This window comes from Eurosta solidaginis, chromosome 5 (genome assembly GCF_040869045.1).
Source record: "Eurosta solidaginis isolate ZX-2024a chromosome 5, ASM4086904v1, whole genome shotgun sequence".
In the NCBI taxonomy this organism is placed as follows: Eukaryota; Metazoa; Arthropoda; class Insecta; order Diptera; family Tephritidae; genus Eurosta; species Eurosta solidaginis.
In genome coordinates, this window is record NC_090323.1 from 175,275,313 (window position 1) to 175,291,680 (window position 16,368).

At 36.9% G+C, this 16,368-nt stretch overlaps 1 pseudogene; it reads right to left on the reverse strand.

Moving 5' to 3' along the window:
• Positions 1-11,353: 11,353 nt before the first annotated feature.
• On the reverse strand, positions 11,354-16,067 carry LOC137254337 (uncharacterized; annotated as a pseudogene).
• Between the last annotated feature and the right edge of the window lie 301 nt (positions 16,068-16,368).

The window sequence follows — 16,368 nt, forward strand, 5'->3', positions numbered from 1 at the left end:
AATGGAGATGGATATAGACTTGATGGATATAGACTTGGTAATATAAGTTAAATAAAATGCAAATTTACTATTTATATATTTAATGTAAATTTGTATATTTACTTTACAGATACCCAACGTTACATGTTCCAATCCATGGCAGTAATGGTAGTATGGCATAAAGGAATCGTGATAGTAACAAAGAGATTTTATTTCTTAAGAGCCGCCAGTCCATACTTTGGCAAATTACTTTCAAGGTAGTCGCTTGGTTTTTTTCAGATATTTTTATAAAAATGTCTTCTATACATTTTCGTGTCGTGTTTGGGCATATACATATGTAATACTCCTATATTCCTAATACAAAATGCTCACAAAGTGTTTTGAATTCGAAATCAAAACAAGACAGCCTATATAATGTTTGTGATAAGTGTGACAAGAAAAAATTTTAATTTATGTACATTCGATTATTGAATACAAAAACAAACATCAATATATCGGCACACTTATGTTTGCGAATGTACCTAGCCTTTTGTAGCTATATAGGAGTATTACATATAGGTACTTGGGTTTATTTTAATGATTGCATTAAAATAATTGACTTATTCTGTTTACATAAATTGCAATTACGATAAGTCATTACACCCCATAAACATATCGGAGGCAGGCAAACAAAAGTTGCCAAAACTTCCTGGAAAAAACATTCCATGTTAATTGGTTGTTTTGCTGTTGTCGAAGTATCGAATGACAACTCTTAACAAATAAAAACTCTTTGGTAGTACTTCCCTTCGTCCGTCCGTTCTTTCTTCCGTCATTTTGTTCGTTAGTCCTTTTGTCCATCCGTCCGTCAGTCCGTTCGTCATTCCCGACTATTAGCTCGTCCGTCCGTCCGTCCGTCGGGCTATTAACACTATAACTTGATTATGTATATCTGTAGCAATTTGAAAAAAAAAAAACAACCTAATTCGACATAGACCTTTGCCACCATTTTAACTTGCTATATTTTGTAACAGCCATTTGGCGCTAGGGCTATGAGTAAGTAACACAGGGAGATCTGTAACAGATTTGTGTTATGAAGCCAGAATATCACTTTTATGCTAACTCGAATTAGGTTGTTTTTTCAAATTGCCACAGTTAAAAAAAAAATTTTTTATTTAAAAATGCTCGAAATCAAGCGATGACCACACCGCTTTTTCGACATTAAAATTTTCAAAAAATGGTAAAATTGCTATAATGCATAACCATTAAAATTTTTAGTCATCGCAAAATTGGCGATTAATTTTAAAATTTTTACATTTAAATTTTCTTTTATATTGTTTCCTATACCCCCACCCCCACCAAACCCCTCGCGGAGAGCGAATCATATTGGCAGTTGATTTAGTTTTATTAGTGATAGTAATAAGCATAACTGACCTGAGTGTGTTTGTGTGCTTTACCGCTTGCGTTGTCCCCCACCTCATCGCTAGAAAATTATTAGTAAAGTTACCGGAAAAAGGCACAGATAGGAGTGTCATCGCCTTTCCCTCTTTGCTGTACATAAATTGTCATGTAAATGACGGCATTTTTGGGTTTGCGGTTGTGTATAATTGGACGGGGCAAACCTAGAGTACCGCGGATGGCGGTTCGGAGCTACCGGATGATCACCCACATTCCCGCCTGATATATATATGAATTTGTGCTGGCACTTCAGCACGGCACGCAGTTGCGTGGCGGATAAATTCTAATGGCGAAAGCGATAACATTTCTCTCAGTGATACGCGATGTTTTCATAGTTTGTCCGAGATCCCAGCAGGAGATCAAATAGGGGTGGTGCACTGCGCAGGGGAGTTAAAAGCCGGAACACACTCTGGCTGGTTAAGTATATTATTTGTAGTTTGAAGTATTTTTCACCATATGCCTCGCTCGCCGTAATCTCCCTCCCACCCTTTTAGCATGCCGCATCCAGAGCCCAGTTGGCGGGTTAATGTGGTCCTTGGCATTCAGGGACTGTGCGAGTAGGTTGCTGACCTTTGGTCGGACCTCATCTCGGGTGCAACCAAGTAGCGGTTGGTAGCTACTAACTTTTAACTTTGGGTAGTATCAGAGCCTAGTATTGGAAAACATTAAAGTCCGTTTTCTCACGGCTAACCATGAACAAAACGGCTCATATACTTAATCCAAAATTACAAAAATAGCCACATAATGCTTTTCAATACAGGTGAAATATAAATATTTAACGTTTAAGCGAGGTATCCAGATCACAAGAAAACACTGAAGAAATTTTTCTATTTTCTTTTTTTAAGCCAAATTTGAAAATTTTGTATTATAAAATATGTTATTTTCCTTCTTCATATTCAATTCCTTAAGAAAGTTTCAGTTATAATTTTAAAAAACTTTATAAACAATTTTTATTTATATGAATATGGATAATTTTCTTTTAAAATTGTATGTAAGTTTAGTTGTATTATTGATAATAAATGAAATTAAGGAAATGAATAATAGAATGAGAAAATACATATAGAAGAAAAGAAAAAGTTTATTGAGCATTTTCTTATGATCATGATACCTTTCTTAAAGGTTAAGTTGTGTGAGAAGTTGTCGCTTTTTGGTGGCAATTTCGTAATTACGCTACAAATTTATATCTAATCCGTTATGCTAAGATGTAAGTTAAATTTTTATTATCGAAATAATAATTAAATTCAAACCATAAAAAGCAATATTTTAATTCAATGGTTACCTATAAGTTTCGTAGTAAGTATACAATTTCTTGAAGATTAGCAAAATGCGACCTAAATTACAAATGCAAACACATTCATATACCTACATATGTACATACACCTAACTAACCTCATATTGACTTCCTTATCAAAAAATATCCAAACTACCAAATCGTTAACAAAGGCAAAACCAACAAACGTTCGCACATACATATATATTTGTACAAATGTCGTGTAATATACCACTACCGCACTAACCCCTCTGCTAACATGCAACATACATACATACCACTAAAATCTGTATAATTTTTACTTATTTGCAAATGAAATAAATTCGTGAGGAAGAAAGAAATGTTGCAACTTAACTTCTTGCTAAAGTCCAAACAATTCATTCATAAAGATGCTTCCTCTTGAAAGTTGATTCATAAAAATGCTTCTCCTTTACTTCCAAAAACTTCATGATGAAACTTTGCAACACAGCATTCTTACAAAATCATCAAAAGTCCAATTTTGTGATTTTTATAATTTCCAACTTGACTTCATATTAGGGGATTTCACTATACCGCGCATATGAAGCTACGTTACTATATTTCAGATATTTATTTAGAAATATGCAAGCAAGGTTTAGCTGAGATCTTTACTTTACCAAGTGAATGCAATGTATGGTTTAGGTGCGGTGTTACTACACAAAGCTTTTCAAATGTAAAAAAAAGCAAAAAGGTAAAGTATTTTAATATAAAACAAAGGTATCTTTCAAAATCAAAGATTTTTGCAAAACAATAATGATTATACCGTCATACGCCTGTGTGGAAGTAAGTATTTCGGAAAAAGTGTATCACACAAAGAAGCATAGCTATCGCATAGCAAATCTGTATAAAAAATAATGAATAAATTCCCTCCTATTACACGAATAAATTTAAATAATTAATTTTTAAATATTTATCTAAAGTGGATAATTTCTCGGGTTCACCTCTTCATATTTTTCAGCTTTTAAGTGGATACGCTTATTTTATTCTTGCCATGATTTCATGCGGCAATGTTGCTGTTCCGGCTGAAGAGTTTCTAGTTTGCCCTCTTATGGCACAAATTCGCACTGACAAGTCGATGTCAAAATTTGCGTTTGTTGCTATTTTTTCGTTTAAAGAGCATATTTGCGCTAATTTTAAAATATAATATACAAAGAAGGTTGCGAACAGTCTTTCCAGAAAAGTATGGATGACTTAAATAGCCTTATTGATGAAAACAGCTAGAATTTAGTTAATTCTAGCAATTATTTAATTCCCTTTTTTTGTCTCCCGTTTTCTGAAAGCTGTAAGCGGCAACACTTTTGACAGCCAGCCCTTCGTATTCGATTGTATTCGCCATTCGTATACGTAAATTTGTATTTATAAATAGACTAGCAGACCCGGCAGACGTTGTTCTGCCCTAAATTTGGTCTATCTGCATACATTTTAATAAGCTTTTTACGTCTAACTCTGCCCTACCCCTCTACACTTTTTCCTAATCTTTTTATTCACTCCTCCCTCCGTCTTTTTCGCTTCATCTCCATCTTCGTCTCATTTTATCTCTTTATCAGTCTCCTTCTATCAGTCCCAGTCCTAGTCCTAATCCCAGTCCCAGTCCATCTCTGGTACACTTCCCGGAAAAAACATCGTAAATACTAATATAGGCAAATTAATATACGAAATTTCAGGCAAATCGAATAGGACGTATCTATGTATGTAAATAGATATGTGGGTATTATTAATTCTTGTCTTTATTTCGGCTTCACATGCATATTTATCAGTTGTGCCAGGTTGATGCGACTAAATCTAATATCACAATGAACTTTCGAGCTCTCAGCAATAGCTTTCGTTTGATATCCATAATATACACACACATTCTAGGGGTATCCGGGTCCACGTTTTGGCCTATATCTCGAGACCCTAGTCACTCAGCGGTGTAAAATTTACTATGTATTATAGCACACATCAACAGTTTCAATTTGATACCCATAATATAAAAACACATTCTAGGTGCATCCGGGTCCATGCTTTGGCCTATATCTCGAGACCGTAGTCACCCAGCGGCATAAAACTTACTCTGTATTAAAGCACACATCAACGGCTTCAATTCGATACCCATAATGTAAAAACACATCCTAGTGTTACCCTGATCCACGTTTTGGCCTATATCTCGAGACCCTAGTCACCAATAGGTATGACAACTTCCCTGTACTAAAGCACTCATCAACAGCTTCAATTTGATACCCACAGTGTAAAAACATTATCTAGGCGTTCACGGGCCCACATTTGGCCTATATCTCTAGACCCTAGTCACCCAGGGGTATGAAAATTATCCTCTACTAAATCACTCATCAACAGCTTTCATATGTTATCCATATTGTATAAACACATTCTAGGGGTACCCGGGTCCACGTGTTGGCCTATATCTCGAGACCCTAGTCACCAATATGTATGAAAACTACGCTGTACTAAAGCAATCATCAACAGCTTTCGTTTGATATCCATATTGTATAACACATTCTAGGGTTACCCGGGTCCACGTTTTGGGCTATATCTCGATACCCTAGCCTCCCAGTTGTATGAAAATTATCCTGTACTATAGCACTCATCAACAGCTTTCATTTGATATCCATATTGTATAAACACATTCTAGGGGTACCCAGGTCCACGTTTTGGGCTATATCTCGAGACCCTAGTCACCAATAGGTATGAAAACTACGCCGTACTAAAGCACTCAACAGGCTTCATTTGATATCCATATTGTATAAACACATTCTAGGGGTACCCGGGTCCACGTTTTGGGCTATATCTCGAGACCCTAGCCTCCCAGTTGTGTGAAAGTTATCCTGTACTATAGCACTCATCAAGGGCTTTCATTTTATATCCATATTGTATAAACACATTCTAGTGGTACCCGGGTCCACGTTTTGGGCTATATCTCGAGACCCAGTTATATGAAAATTATCCTGTACTATAGCACTCATCAACAGCTTTCATTTGACATCCATATTGTATAAACACATTCTAGGGGTATCCGGGTCCACGTTTTGGCCTATATCTCGAGACCCTAGTCACCCAGGGGTATGAAAATTATCCCATACTATAGCACTCGTCAACAGGTTTCATTTGATATCCATATTGTATAAACACATTCTAGGGGTACCCAGGTCCACGTTTTGGGCTATATCTCGAGACCCTAGTCACCAATAGGTATGAAAACTACACTATACTAAAGCACTCATCAACAGGTTTCATTTCATATCCATAATGTATAAACACATTCTAGGGGTACCCGGGTCCACGTTTTGGGCTATATCTCGATACCCTAGTCCCCCAGTTGTATGAAAATTATCCTGTACTATAGCACTCATCAAGAGCTTTCATTTGATATCCATATTGTATAAACACATTCCAGGGGTACCCGGGTCCACGTTTTGGGCTATATCTCGAGACCCTAACCTCCCAGTTGTATGAAAATTATCCTGTACTATAGCACTCATCAAGAGATTTCATTTGGTATCCATATTGTATAAACACATTCTTGGGGTACCCGGTCCACGTTTTGGGCTATATCTCGAGACCCTAGCCTCCCAGTTATATGAAAATTATCGTGTACTATAGCACTCATCAACAGCTTTCGTTTGACATCCATATTGTATAAACACATTCTAGGGGTATCCGGGTCCACTTTTTGGCCTATATCTCGAGACCCTACTCACCCAGGGGTATGAAAATTATCCTGTACTATAGCACTCATCAACAGCTTTCATTTGATATTCATATTGTATACACATTCTAGGGGTACCCGGGTCCACGTTTTGGGCTATATCTCGAGACCCTAGCCTCCCAGTTATATGAAAATTATCCTGTACTATAGCACTCATCAACAGCTTTCGTTTGACATCCATATTGTATAAACACATTCTAGGGGTATCCGGGTCCACTTTTTGGCCTATATCTCGAGACCCTACTCACCCAGGGGTTTGAAAATTATCCTGTACTATAGCACTCGTCAACAGGTTTCATTTGATATCCATATCCCGATTACACGCCTCGCTTACCGAAAATGACATTGCTCATTACGTTCGCTCTAAACTTGGTGTTGCACCCACTAGTAACATCAATGTGTATAAATTTAACTTTAAATATGAGAGAGACATCTCCTCATTTAAAATATCCCTTTCAGATGAATATTTCGATAAGGTACTTGATTCCTCTTTTTGGCCCAAGCATACTGTGGTTCACTTGTTCACCAGAAAGGCGAGGGCCGAACCTGTTTTATTACAGCCAAAAAACGGTATGACGAACACAGTAATAACAACACAAAGGTAATTGCTGATCTGTCCCGTCTTCTCATTAATTATCAAAATGTTCGTGGTTTACGATCAAAACTTGTTCCATTCTTCCTTAATTCTTTCAACTTTTCTGCACAAGTTGTAGCTTTTACGGAGACCTGGCTAAAGCCTGATAATTACAATTCTGAGGTTTTTTCAAATAAATATGCTGTTTATCGGCGTGATCGCATCTCTAGAGCGGGAGGTGTCCTTATTGCTGTTGAATCTAACCTATCGTCTGAGTTGATTTCGCTGGACAATATCTCCCATGTCGAATTCATAGCAGTTAGGCTTTCATTCGGTAGCTATAGCGTAATTGTTTGCTGTTCGTATATACCACCTCGTTCGGATATGGATGTTTATGCTAGTCATAGCTCGGCCATCTGTGATTTGCATTCGCAGTTGGGAGATAACGATCGACTTGTTGTTGTTGGTGACTTTAACTTGCCAACAGTTAGTTGGGTTAATATAAGTGATTCAAACTTTTTAACTCCCACTGCTCAACATGAGTTTCTCAATTGCTTGTTAGACTCATCTCTTTTACAGATTAACAATGTTCCAAATAGTGGAAATAAAATGCTGGATTTAGTATTTGTGGATGGCTCGGTGGGTACTGCCCTTACGCAAATACCACCTTTATCCCTTCCAGAAGACCCTCTTCACCCTACGCTAGAGATATCACTTGATATCAGCCTACCCCGTAGGATTCAAGTACAGTCTCGTCCCCGATCTAGATGCTTCTACAAAGCGAATTTCATTATGCTCAATGATCTGTTGGCTTCCCATGATTGGTCGGATTTCTATGCTTGCACTGATGTCGATTCGGCTATCTCTATATTTTACAGCACGCTTGATAGCTTCTTTGATACCTGCATTCCTACTCGCTATACCCTATGTTCGAATAAGCCCCCTTGGTTTTCAAGGCAACTTATCAGACTTAATAACATCAAATCTAGGCTTTATAAGAGGTTCAAGAAATCTGGAGCATCTGCTGACCTCTCTAAATATCTAATAGCTCGTTCTAAATTTCACCGTCTTAATCAGCTTTGTTATAAAAATTACTTGAGTTGTTGTAAAGCCCATTTTTTTAGAAATCCAAAAAAGTTTTACAGTGTCGTAAATTCAAAGCGGAAAACTTCTGGGTATCCTTCCTCATTAACCTTTGGAGATAAAAAAGCTTGCACTGATGACGACGTTGCTGAACTATTTTCTAAGTTCTTTAAGTCCACGTATTCATCCAGTGGTTTTCATTCTGGTCAATATCCCTATCGCTTAGATAGCTCGAATTACATTAGGAATCCTGCTATTGATGGTAATATTGTTCTTCAGAGGCTTCAATCTTTGAAGCCCACCTTTTCTCCGGGACCGGACGGTGTTCCTAGCTGCGTGCTTAGGTACTGCGCCGAAAACATGTATGAGCCTATTTTAAAATTATTTGAGCTATCTCTGGGATCTGCGTCATTCCCGGCACTTTGGAAACAGTCTTTTATTATACCCCTGCATAAAAAAGGTAGTAGGTCAAAAGTTGAAAACTACAGGGGTATTGCTAAACTTTCAGTCATTCCTAAAGTCTTTGAACAGATTGTCACCAATCAACTGCAATATCAGTGTTCTAGTCTTTTATCTCCATGCCAACACGGTTTTATTCGTCAAAGGTCAACCACTACAAATTTGCTTGTTTTCACCTCTATAGTTATGGAAGGATTTTTAGCGAACAAGCAAACGGATGTCATCTACACGGACTTCAGCAAAGCATTTGATACCGTCAACCACGAGTTGCTTATTCATAAGCTTGATTTACTGGGCTTTCCGTTTCACCTATTAATGTGGCTGAAAAGCTATTTTTCTAACCGGACCCAAAAAGTCCTGTTCAAGTGCAATCTGTCGGATTCGTTCGGAGTTTCCTCCGGCGTACCCCAGGGAAGTCATCTAGGCCCTTTGCTCTTTGCCCTTTTCATTAATGACTTGCCACAGATAATATTATATTCCCATACTATAATGTGTGCGGATGATGTAAAACTTTGCTACACTTACTGTCCTACCGATTTGAGTTCCTTGGATCTTCTTCAGGCCGACTTGGACTCGTTCCAATGTTGGTGCACAACAAATTTATTAGCTTTAAATTGCTCTAAATGTAAGCATATGACATTTCACCGAGTGAAGCCAGCATTGAAATCTTATGTAATAGATGGTACGCCTTTGGAGCGTATATCTATTGCAAATGATCTAGGTGTCCTTTTTGATCCGAAATTGAATTTTAACATGCATATTTCATCTATAGCCAACAAAGCGTTGGGTTTACTTGGATTTGTTAAAAGATGGGCTAAAGAGTTCGATGATCCGTACCTCACTAAGGTTCTTTACACATCGCTGGTTCGTCCAATACTCGAGTATTGCTCATGCGTTTGGTCCCCTGTTTCTCAAAAGCATATAAAGCGTCTTGAGTCAGTTCAAAAGCAATTTTTGATATTTGCATTGCGCGGCCTTAATTGGGACTCAAGTCTCCACCTTCCTCCATACAGAAGTAGACTTCTTCTTATTAACTTACCCACTCTGGAAAATCGGAGAATATTACTGGGGGTATTGTTCATCCATAAGCTCATTATTGGAGAAATTGATTCCGCGGACCTCCTCAGCCGCTTGTTTTTTGCGGTTCCCCCTAGAGTATCCAGACACTACGTTCCTTTCTATTTACCCCTTTGTCGACGAAACTTTGCTAAAAATAATCCTCTTCTTATCTGGTGCGCGCACTACAATGACTTGTATAGCTGCATCAGTCTTGAATGTACTTTTGCCACTATACGTAATGCAATACTTGCCTATCTAATTTAAGAGATACAAGCTAATTTAATTTGCCGGCATTTTATTCCTTCGATAAAAAAACAGGAACTATCTCGCTTAAGGATGGAGGAACATTTATCAACATGTCTCATTAAGAAGGAACAAGACAGTACTGTGTTGATTGGAATCTGGTGCATTCCAACAACGTAAAAAACATGCTTTTTCAAGAGTCACTGACCGGAATCGTATGCATTCCGGCAGTATAATCTTATGGGTCAGGCATCGAGCTGATTGGAATCCGGTGCATTCCAACAACACAGGTCATGTCACTTTTTTATGCCTTGTGATGGCGTATCCTCATTACACTACTCTTAGCACTGCCGGATTCCCATGACATGCTGATTGGAATCTTGTTGCATTCCAACAGGGAGATTGGAATCCACTGCATTCCGAAATCATGCTGAGCGGAATCTGATGCATTCCGCCAGTATAAGATTTCGGCATAAGATCTTATTTCTACTCATATTTCTTATTATTATTATTATATTTTGAAATTAAATAGTAATGTTCATTAATATTTCTTTGTTTGTAATATAACATTGTTGAAAGCTCGATATAACTTAAATTTTATCTTTTGAGTTGTATATTTATATATCTTTTATATTATGCAGTCGACCATAGTTTGTCGTCGACTTTAAATAATAAATAAATAAATAAATAAATATTGTATAAACACATTCTAGGGGTCCCCAGGTCCATGTTTTGGGCTATATCTCGAGACCCTAGTCACCAATAGGTATGAAAACTACACTATACTAAAGCACTCATCAACAGGTTTCATTTGATATCCATATTGTATAAACACATTCTAGAGGTACCCGGGTCAACGTTTTGGGCTATATCTCGAGACCCTAGCCCCCCAGTTGTATGAAAATTATCCTGTACTATAGCACTCATCAAGAGCTTTCATTTGATATCCATATTGTATAAACACATTCCAGGGGTACCCGGGTCCACGTTTTGGGCTATATATCGAGACCCTAACCTCCCAGTTGTATGAAAATTATCCTGTACTATAGCACTCATCAACAGATTTCGTTTGACATCCATATTGTATAAACACATTCTAGGGGTATCTGGGTCCACTTTTTGGCCTATATCTCGAGACCCTACTCACCCAGGGGTATGAAAATTATCCTGTACTATAGCACTCATCAACTGCTTTCATTTGATATCCATATTGTATAAACACATTCTAGGGGTACCCGGGTCCACATTTTGATCTCAAGACCCTAAACACGTAGGGAAAAAAAGGTAGACGTTGGCCGATTCTCAGACCTACCCAATATGCTCACAAAATTTCATGAGAATCGGTTCAGCCGTTTCGGAGGAGTTTAGCCTCTAAAACCGTTACAGAAGAATTTTATATATTAGATATATGTTTTCGTACATACATAAAGGCAGCTGACACATGTCCATATGTACATATATTTAAATGCAGCCATGCAACCACCCCCAATCCCAATGAAAACGCTTAATTCGTATTGTTTGCGAACAAAATAATTATATTTTTATTTATTATAAGTACATACATACATACATATGTACTTTATGCAATGCATGTAAATTTTAGTGGCCAATAATATGGTTTGCCGTCGGCAAAACGCATATCTTGTAGATCTTCGTCTGATTAATGAAATTGATTGAAATTTTTGAAATGTTCTTTTATTTTAAGTATTATAATTTGATATATCAGAACTATTTTCAATTCACAATATTTTTATATCTATCAAAACTAAATATCAAAGAAAAGTATGTATATTAAAATATTTGACATAAATTATAAACATATTTAGGTATTTAAAAGTTGATATATGTACAAGTGTATATTGTTGTATACAAATTATATAATTTATTATATATTTGTTGCATAAATATCGTGTATGCTATGTTGCATGAAATTACATTTTCGCACTACAACGAAATAGATCAGAATAGCTTAAAGGAAACTTAATCTCCACATATGTCATACTGATCGGAGGAAAATTATTCATGTAAATTTTGGTTGCCATTATTAAGATTTGCCGTCGGAAAACGCAACACCTCCCCCTGATTAATTAAATTGTACTATGCTATAATATATTTAAATTAAAATTTTCAATATTGCATAAATATTGAACATAAATTGTGCATAAATATTATAGGCATTTGTACAAAAGTATTAACATGCTATTTTGCTTGAAATTACATTTTGTAATCATTTGTACAAAAGTAAACAAAACTTCAAAAAGCTCAAATGCAGCAAATAACTCAATGTCACTCATTTTGACTTATTCTCTACTTAATTTTCGTCAGGCTAAACAAAAAATATGTATGTTCTTGCGTGATTGAGTCACAAAGACAAACGTCTGGACACACAAACATTCATACATCTAAACCCAAACATCCTAACTTTCGGATTTATCTTGCGTGATTCAGTCACAAAGACAAACGTCTGGACACACAAACATCCAAACATCCAAACTTTCGCATTTATAATATTACTAGCGGACCCCGTTGCACTTCGTAGCAACCAACCAAAAAAAGAAATGAAAGATTATAAATTTTTTTTATGAAATGAATGCATTGTATTTCAAAATTATTAATGTCAATCCGAAACATTTGGATATACAATATTTTTAGTTTGCCCATTGGAAGCGAGCACAAACAAACAATTTGGAGTTCCAACTCTTGAGCATGCCACGTATAGCTGTCCATGTGAAAAGCACGGCTCCTCCAAATTTAATCCGCATATTTGAAGCGTTTGTCCTTGTGCCTTATTGATGGACATGACAAATGATAGACGCACTGGGAATTGCAAACGCTTAAATTCAAATGGCATGTCTGTTGGAATCAGTGGAATACGTGGTATGAGTACAATTTCATTTTTCGCTGTTCCGGTCAATATTGTCGCTTCAATTAAATTCGGCATCAATTTTTTTACTACTAATCTTGTGCCATTGCACATTTTTGGTGCATTTAAATTCCGCAGTAAAATAATTGATGAGCCAACCTTTAAATTCAAATAATGCGGTCGCATACCAGGTGGTTCCAATGAAGTCAAAAATTCAATTGGATAATTCACTGCATCATCTGCATTCATTGCGCTATAAATAGATTTATATGATGTCACTGCACCTGGCAATTTTTCTTTAATCTGATAATTGATTGCATTGACGTGTAAATTTTTTGGTGCCAGTATTGCGCGTTCTCTCAACCAATTGTGATTCCTGTAATTTTGAACAATATTTGGAAACACACTTTCAATCAACTCTTCTGTTGATTGGAGAATGGATTTCTGTACCAATGTAATCAATCCATTTGTGTTATCGACTCGAACTTTTCCATTGCCAATATCTAACAATTGCTTCGAGAACCGATCTGCAGATTGGTCGTTGTGGAATTGAACGCGCATATTTATGTTCAATGTCAATTTTTGCACATGTCGCCACAGAAGAGAAGACTTTAAACATGCGTTGATCTCATCCGCCGGTGTTGATCGTGGAACCACAGGCAATATTTGTCGAAAATCCCCTGACAATAATATTAATGCACCACCAAAATTTCTTGATTCATTGTACATTCATCCAATAGAATTGCTGCTTGTTGCAAAACTTTTGCAGAATTTCTTGAAATATTGCATGTGGGATGTTCAATCACCTGTTAATTTGAAAATAATTACATTTTAATTAATATCGATTAAATTTAAAGTGATCAATCAATAAATATAAGCATACCTGCACATTCAACGGCAATTTTAATGCAGAGTGCACTGTTCGTCCACCATCCAATAGAGTAGCAGCGATTCCCGACGAAGCAAGTGCCAATGCAATTTTTCGTTGCGATCGAATGGCTGCCAAAATGAGTGATATGACAAATGTTTTTCCCGTACCACCAGGCGCAACCAAAAAATATAATCCATCGACTTCATTTTGTACCGCTTGGATGATGGTATCATAGACATGTTTTTGATGGTCATTTAATTTAGGAACATTCAAATTCACAAATGCTTGCAATTCATTGGGATCATACTGTTGTTCACGTTGCAATTCTCGATCAAATAAATTATGCATTGGACGATTGGGTGGTGACAAACCTAATTGCCCTAATCCTTTATATGCAATCGTAAGACACATATCTTCAATCGCTATCAATGCCTCATTATACATTTCCAATGAAATCAGCAGTGTTTCTTGTGTAATGACGCATTCGAATCAAATAGTCTTCTATCATAAAATCTTTGTGTTTATTCCACACTTCAAGAGGATTTGATGGAAAACATGTTGACACGATTATGGCATATAAGATACGTATTTGATGTGGAGAAGAAGCAATCGATGCATCGTGAAGCGTTAAATCCCAATGCCCATCATTTTCAAGCAAACCTAATTGCTCGCATGCTTCACGATACGTCATACATAAATGAACATTCACTCTTCGCAAATGTTGAAATGAACGTGGCCCAACAACATTTACTAACAACAATCGCAAATAATAACATTCTGCATTGTTTGGATGAACTGTGTACAATCTTCCCATGGTATCTGCAAAAAAACACCCGGATGGCCATCAAGAGGTGTTCCTTGTTTACGTCATTGCCATTTCTTTGCAGTCCAAGTGAAATAATGCGTTACATCTGAATACAGCAACGTTCTGGCAAATTTATCGCTTTCGCACAATTGAAAGAATGCAATTAATGTTGTTGCTGGTGGTTGTGCTGCTCTCTGCTGTACATTTGCATCGGTAAAAGACACAAGCTGGCCATTTTCAAGATGAACAGCCAAATGAACCACAGCAGTATATCGCTCATGAATTGGAAATTAATAAGTTCTCCAAAGAGCTTCATTAGTGCTAATGTAGCGCCCCATTTGATATTGTGCGATTTCACTAATGCTATTGTCACCAGCTACTCCAAAAACAGCCATATCACTGCCTTTATTGACGTATTTGCAAATGTATCTAATCGATTTCACAGAATTACAGTACTCAACATTTATGTGAGCCTGAAATACTTTTGACAATAGTGGAGAATAAGGCACAATCCAACGATTATCAACTTCAACGTCTTGATTGCGTATTTTAATTGTTGTTGTATGGCCATTATCCTCCAGTGACCGACGTCGGTACAACGGGTATCCGTCGGCAACTGTAATAGTATCCGAAGTTAATGCTCTTGGATACCGTTTTGAACATTTTCCATCGATCATGTATGGCGAGTTCATATTTATCTGACCGCAAGGGCCATGGATAATATTTTTCGTGACAACTTCAAATAATTCTGGATCACTGATTTCATCTGGAATTTCAGCTGATATAATGATATCAATTTGATCGGGTGTTATTTTACGAACCAGCCATATCAAGATATGCGCGTGCGGCAACCCTCTCTTTTGCCATTCAATCGAATACATCCAGCAACGCACCTCCCCAAAAGTTCGCAATTTGATAATCAAATCCATCAGTGCTCTTACTTTTTGTCGAAATACCCGTGCTGTTATATCGTGTCGATCTGTTGGATTCTGAACATCAAATAAATTGTTTTTTATGTTAGACCACTGTGGATTGCATGTGAATGTTATGAATAGGTCGGGACGACCATATTTGCGAACGTATGACATTGCATCTTGCGTATATTCGTGCATGTGGCGCAGACTGCCAACATATGTCGATGGTAAAATTGCTAAACGTCCGATATCATTAACATTGCCATCATTCACTATTGCATCTCGCAAGTGTATGTATTCTTCCGATCGTAATTTGGCTTGATTGAATCGAAGATAATTAAGGCGTTCTGCTTCAATTTTCGATCCAGCTCGATGATGATGATAAATCTGACCTTAAATCTGTAATATTTTTTTGAAATGTAATTAGATACTGAATACGAATTCTTGAACACATCAAAAAAATTCCTGCTCAGATCATATGATATTCCGCATGAAGTAATTACCTTAAATGTCGGCATGAAATTGTCTCTTACAATTTGGTCGCACCAAAAGAAGTCATTTGAAATGCCGCATTATATTCTTGAATGTGAGACCAAAAATGCTTAGACGTTTGCGACGTTCCAAAAATGAATGAATGAAGTGGATCGCTTTTCCATTAGCACAACACATGCCAGGCGTTTCACCCTGAAATTTGACTGCATCACAATGTGGACATCTCACCGTCATTCCACCAATATTGGCATGTTCACTATAATCATTTTCGCTATTGTAAGCGAAAGCAGCGTATTCCATCTCTTGCACAGCACGACGTGAAAGTCGTGTCGTTCGTCTCGATGCTGGATTTAATGGATTTGGATCTGTCGATCTATGACGACGTGCGTTTCGTAATTGTTGTACTTGAAATATTATATTGTAACGAACCTTGGGGAAACTCCGCTTATTTTACACCTTCTACTAAAACGTTCCTATCGCTAAATTGTTGAATAAATAACTCCAATATTCAATAATGCAAAATTGTCTTTATTAGACTACTTTGAAAGTACTACACAATAACACTTCATAACCAATAGCGTGCTTAAATCAAACTGATTAC